Source organism: Phalaenopsis equestris, unplaced genomic scaffold, assembly GCF_001263595.1.
Source record: "Phalaenopsis equestris unplaced genomic scaffold, ASM126359v1 Scaffold000002, whole genome shotgun sequence".
In the NCBI taxonomy this organism is placed as follows: Eukaryota; Viridiplantae; Streptophyta; class Magnoliopsida; order Asparagales; family Orchidaceae; genus Phalaenopsis; species Phalaenopsis equestris.
Window position 1 is genome coordinate 69,404,378 of NW_018164444.1, and position 6,394 is coordinate 69,410,771.

Sequence of the window (6,394 nt, forward strand, 5' to 3'; positions counted from 1 at the left end):
TATATATATATGCTCGTAAATGCCCTATGTGGGTCATCGGGTGGCAAGTTTGTAGTCAGCTGTGTTGTCAGTCGTAAGTCACTTCTGATCCTAATTTGATCCCTATAGAGAGAGAGCGACACGTAAATGCCCCAAAATTATAAAACTTTTAAAAAATTAAAAAAAATATATAATTTGTATGAGATCTATGAAAGAATTATTAGATGGTATTTTCCTCCAATCAATTCGACTCAACTTCATAATATACTTTAATAACTAATTATTAACTCGATTCAATTATCAGTTCACCATTCAAAATCACACAGCCAAAATTTTGCATTCCCTTTAATAATTCTACCCAAAACATCCCTTTTTTGCTTTTTGTTTGCCTTCAACGCACGCATGCTTCAATAAAGAGAAAAAATATTAAGACCGACTTTCGATCGTTATTCTTTTACGTCCGGACGGCACGACAATAAGATAATATCACATGAACATAACTCACTTTTATATTAAATAAAGCAGGAAAATTTACCCCAGACCCAGCCCAGCCTGCATAATTATCATATTACAGTAAGGTTTTTTTTTTTTCTTATCACGCGCGATTTTCTCATTTACATTTGTCGGGCTAGGGTTTTGGTGCACAAAGAGGGATTTCACATGAAGAAAGCTTATTGTTTCCGGTTTCATCCTGTCAGCTTCCAATTCAAGCAAATAGGGCTACAAGGCCTGAAGATTTTAAGGTCGGTTGTCTTTTTCGGCACAATTACTTCATTTAGCTAGGGTTTTTCGTCGACAATGCATTGGAACGCTATTATCAACAATAAGAACGCCAATTAAAATTTAAGGTATTAAAGTATAAAAAAAAATTTATTCTGGGAACAACATCTATTGAAGAAAAATGTACAACATTTATTGTTCGAGAGAAATCTTATGTAATATTTCAACTTATGTTTAAAACGGATGTTTTTCATTTCGTTATTTTGATTTCTGAGAAAATTATTATGCATACTCATTTGGCCTCTATTGGAAGAATAAATGTAATCTCATTTATTGAGTTGTCTGTTATTTTTGTTGTATGGAAAATTCCTGAAGTGGAAGCCTTATTAAATACAATAACAATGCTAACATGTTATATTTCATAAATTTTCCTGATATGTAATGAGTCTTTGCTGAAGCTAAGTCTTTATTTATGGCATAATCTGACGTGTATTATGCTTTTCATGAAAATATGTCCACTTTTTTCTGAACATTTTTGCGAAAGACTAAAAATTTAGCATTTATATGTTGTGTATGTATTGTGCAATGAAGTAACTCATAGTACTATGAGATAGCTGACACATGCTAATTTTAAAAAGTTATATTGGGTTTCTTCATATAATGTGCATTTAAAAGATAAAATCAAATTTATGATTAAATCTTGTCAATTTGTTTCCATTTGCTATTTGCTGAGGAGAAAACTTTATATCATGCATCATAGCACTGTAATGAGTTATCATCATGAAATATTGGGTTGACAATCTTAAGAAAAATTTTGATTAAAATGAGTAAATTATTTTGCTACATGTTGTGTACGTCATTGCACTGAAGCAGATGCCTGATTTAAGACTCTGAGGAATCTAAAAAATGTTAATTATGTATGAATTGATTGGATTAAAGATGTAATTATCAATTTTCGTGATGTGAATTGTATGCTTGCTGAAGTGGATCTGTTAATTTGTGCATTATGTTAGCTATATTGTGCTATTTGTGAAAAATTAGACCACATATGTTCAAAAAAATTATGTTGATCATTGAAATATTAGTATTTTACATGTTGTTCACGTCACTTAAGTCATTATTTAGAGCTATTTGACAGTTGATATGTGCTAACTTTAAAAACTTATGTTGATTTTCTTCACTAATATATTTTTGTATGAAGGATAAATTATAACATGATTAAATATTGTCATCATGTTTTGATTGGTTGTTTGCTGTAGAGAAAACTATAAATGGGGCCCCATAGCTGGTGATGAGTTATCCTCATTAAGTTTGTCCTTGACTATATTTAAAAAAACTCCAAAAAATTTGAGTAAACTCTTCTGGTACCTATTGAGGTACCTACTGTGTAAGGTCCTTTCACTGAAGAGGATGCCTAATTTAAAACTCTACAGAAGGTAAGACATGATAATTATGCAATATTAGGTGATGAATTATCTCCATGAAATTTTGGGTTGGCAATCATAAGCAAAAATTAGAAAAGAATGAGTAAATTATTCTGAAGCATGCTATGTCTGGTCTTTTCACTGAAGTGGATGTCTGATTTAGGACTCTAACCAATGTGAAAAATGCTAATTATTCAATATTAGGTGAGGTTAATTTGTATTTTTTATGAATTAAAGATGTAATTCATAAATTGTCGTGATGTATATTGTGCGCTTGCTGAAGTGGATCCTTGACCTAATACATTCTGTGAGCTATATCGTGCTATTCTTGAAAAATTATAACTTCCTTTGTAATTTTTTTGCCAACGAATGTAAAAATAGCATTCTACATGTTGTGTATGAACTTTACATTGCGATTAAGCCATTTTTTAAGGGATATAAGATAGCTGATATATTCTAACTTTAAATATTTATGTTGGTTTTCTTCATTAATATATTGTTTATACAAGGATCAATTTTAAATTATGACTAAATCTTGTGCTTTTTCAGAATAATTAAACTCGATCTTTTCAAAAAAAAATTTGCCCAACATGAACAAATTAGCAACTAACATGATCTTTATGAACTAACTCTTCACATAATTAAAGTCATTATTTTATGATATCAAATGTTTTATATATGCTAATTAAAATAATGAATGATTAGTTTCTTCATCAATATAGTGTATACATAAAGGATAAAATATAATTTATGTTTAATTCTTGTCAATTGATGTTAAAAGTTTGCCTTATGAGGAGAAATTTGTATCTAAGGTTCATAGGGTGGTAATATCTGGAGAGAAACTTCAAAAAAATTGACTAAAATATCACGTTACATGTTGTGTATGCTTTTTTTACTGAAGTAGATGCCTGATTTAAGACTCCGACGAACGTGAAATATGCCAACAATGTAATATTAAGTGAGGTTTATTCGTAAATATGTTGGATTGAGGATGTTTTATTTCAATTTTTCCGCTTTGGTTCGATAGCCTCTTAAAGTGATTCTGAAGAACTTTGTGCAAATGAATTAATATAAATGTAATTTACATGTTTTATTATTGTATTGATTCTTTCTCAGAATGGAATTTTCACTAAATTATAAAAAAACTTTATGTTGATTTCATGCAAATGTATTTTGACAGACTTCTTTAAAGGAATATTGAATTTCTTACAATCATTAATGGAACTTGTTGGCTTAGAAATGACATGACATACATTATTCGTAGACTCACTTCGTTGTGTTGCTAAAATTCTCATGTTAAGCAATTTTTTACTGAAATTTGTTGACCACTTGTTTCTAATTTTATATAGCTGATCTAACCATTCATGATCATGAAGATTCCCTTTTTCCAGCATTTCAACTCTTACTTGTTCAAGCTCCTCTTCCAAATTGCATTCACTTAAATATTTTTAAAGTATATTCTGAACTGACTTATCATTTTTAAAGTTGTGTACTTTTGACATTATTTTCTTATATATATATATATATATATATATATATATGCCACTGTCATAGTCGAAGACTAGTTCGTGGTAATTCTTCTTCTATGAGTCTTTTCATTGTTTGATCTTGATCACTGAATATTGTTGCAAAATGTTCATTATTCATTATACGGAGAAATGCTCTGAATAACCATTTGAACGATTCAAAATTAAACTTGTTAATATGATAACTTGTATACAAAATTATCACATCCTTAAAACAATCACAATCAATTTTTGACAAGCCATTACTCTAAAACAATACTCTTTAGCCTCCCGCATTCATCAATTTGTACATCTCATGCAAACATGATATTTTCAGTATGTCTCTCCTTGAATAATTACATCAGAGAATTCCTATCACCATTTTCAATCATTTCCATTCGATCCTTTTAAATGAAACTCACTCTCTTTTTTATAAATCGCACTATTTCCTCACCGCTCACTTCTGTAGCAAGATAGTTAAATGCATCAATAGCTTCAATTCTTGCTTCTGTCATTGACCTAAACACTGCTTCTTTATCTTCACTGATACTTTAGTTGGACATCAAAAGGTCCTGATCACATAGCTTTACTAATGAATGATTATGAATTTCCATAAATTTTTTTACCATCCCACTCCCATCAAGGTCCACTTTCTTTCTAAACATGGCAGAGCATCCACACCTTATGTATGGTTTATGAAATTTAAATGTGCTACTATTTTTAATCTCTCTCTTGAAACCAGATTTAGTGCACAAGAAGCCTTTTAATTTTATATTTATGGAATGTGGTCGATAACTCATATGGTCCATCTTAACAGTAAATCTTTTTTAGTGTGCATAACTACAGTACAAATCATAAGCCTCGTTTTTATGGTGAGCAATGATAGCCAGCAGTTTGTCTGCAATATGTTCACCACAAAAATGAATTACATCATTCAGGCATACTTGCAAACGAAGGCCATATAATATTTAGCCTATATGCAATGTTAAAAATCTTCATAAAACATAATTAAGAGATTACACATATACAATTAAGTATAAATATTGTAAAAATATCATACTACTATCGACATCATAGAAATTGAAATAAAACATTCACAATTAAATTCATTTAAGAATAAATGTTACATAATTTTGCATGATTAGCATCTTCACCGTTTAACAGAGTCTCGACTCATGAATTTGCTTCAGTGAAAAAACTATACACAACATGTAGTTGTTGTTATTGCGAGATCTAAATAGACAAGTTGATGTGGTATATATATAAATCAAACAGGAGAATGATCGATGAAGTGAAAAATAGAATGACAAAAATCACACCAGAAAAGAACAACACAGTGGAACACACAGATTTACGTGGTTCGGCAAATTATCTACGTTCACGAAGTTGCAGAGGATTTTACTACTTGAGGAAGTTACACCAGTCAATCACCTCGACTTACAAGAGGAATCTCTCACTCTTTATTGTTCTCTCTGTTCTTCTCTCTCTGTTCTTCTCTTTCTATACTGAGATACACTAAAGAAAACTCTGCATCGAAGAAGACAAACTTACAAGAGAAATAATCTCAATTTCTCTTCTGCCACAAGCCACCAAGAAGAAGCCTAGGGGGAGAACAATCTTCTTCTTCTTCCTTATGCCGCAAGGAACTGCTCCTCCTTGCACTTCTCTTCCTCTGCCTCGAGGAAACCTTCCTCTATCCCGAGGAAACCGAAGAAGAACTCAAAGCGTGACTACAAAACCCAAGGAGAGTCATCTGAAGCTTTTATCACGAATAGGAGGGAGCGAAGGGATGCTTCACTTCACAAAAGAGGAAGGCGGGAGTGGTTATTTGTGAAGAGGTGTGACTCTCCAAAGCAAAGTAACGGCCCAAGCATAGTGGACCGGGCTCCACCATTTCTAACATATCTCTCACTTGGAGACCGGTGCACAGGCTGCAACATCTCCTTCCTCACACTGATAACCTCCACTAGCGGTGTCTTTTTTTTTCTTCAACATATATCTTCCACCTTTGCAACTCAAAGCCTCTATCTTCACTCCAGAAGACCAACTGAAGCTGTGCACAACTTCAGTTTCTCAAGAGTAACACCCTCAGTTAACATATCAGTAGGTTCCACATAGTATTGCACCTCTAAACTATTTCATAGGTCACTCTGGTCTCTTCTTACAACTCCCACTGTGATAACGACTTTATATGTGCTTAAAAATATAACTATTTAATATTGCTGCTAAAATATTTAATTCCTCAGCAATTGCGCCAAAACTTAATAACAGTTATAGATTCAATAAAGATGGATGTATAAAATATTCAATAATAGTAAAGTCACACTTATCAACTCAAGTATACATATCACTCAATAATGGAGACCTAGATATCGATCCCACAGGGAGTAATATTATAACTACAAACTAAGATTTTTAAAAAGCAATACTCTTAAAAGGAATGTTAAGTATGCTAAGCAAATGCATAATGTAAATGTAAGACAATCTAAAAAGGTTAAAATGTAAAGTTGCCGCTAAGCAATTCTAAACTAAAAATGTATAGAAGAGTTCAAATTTGTATAAAACATCCTTCACATTGCAATGAGTTTATAATTGGTGTAGGAATTAAATAAATTTATCAGTTCAATTTGTATTGTGCCAAATAGAAGCATATATATTCTTTACCCTTTAGTCCAGGCATAAAGAACATTAACTAATCCCATGCTTGGTTACTGAATCTGCGACTAGGCTGGGAGGATATCGGCTCTCACTTCGGAGCTTCCACTA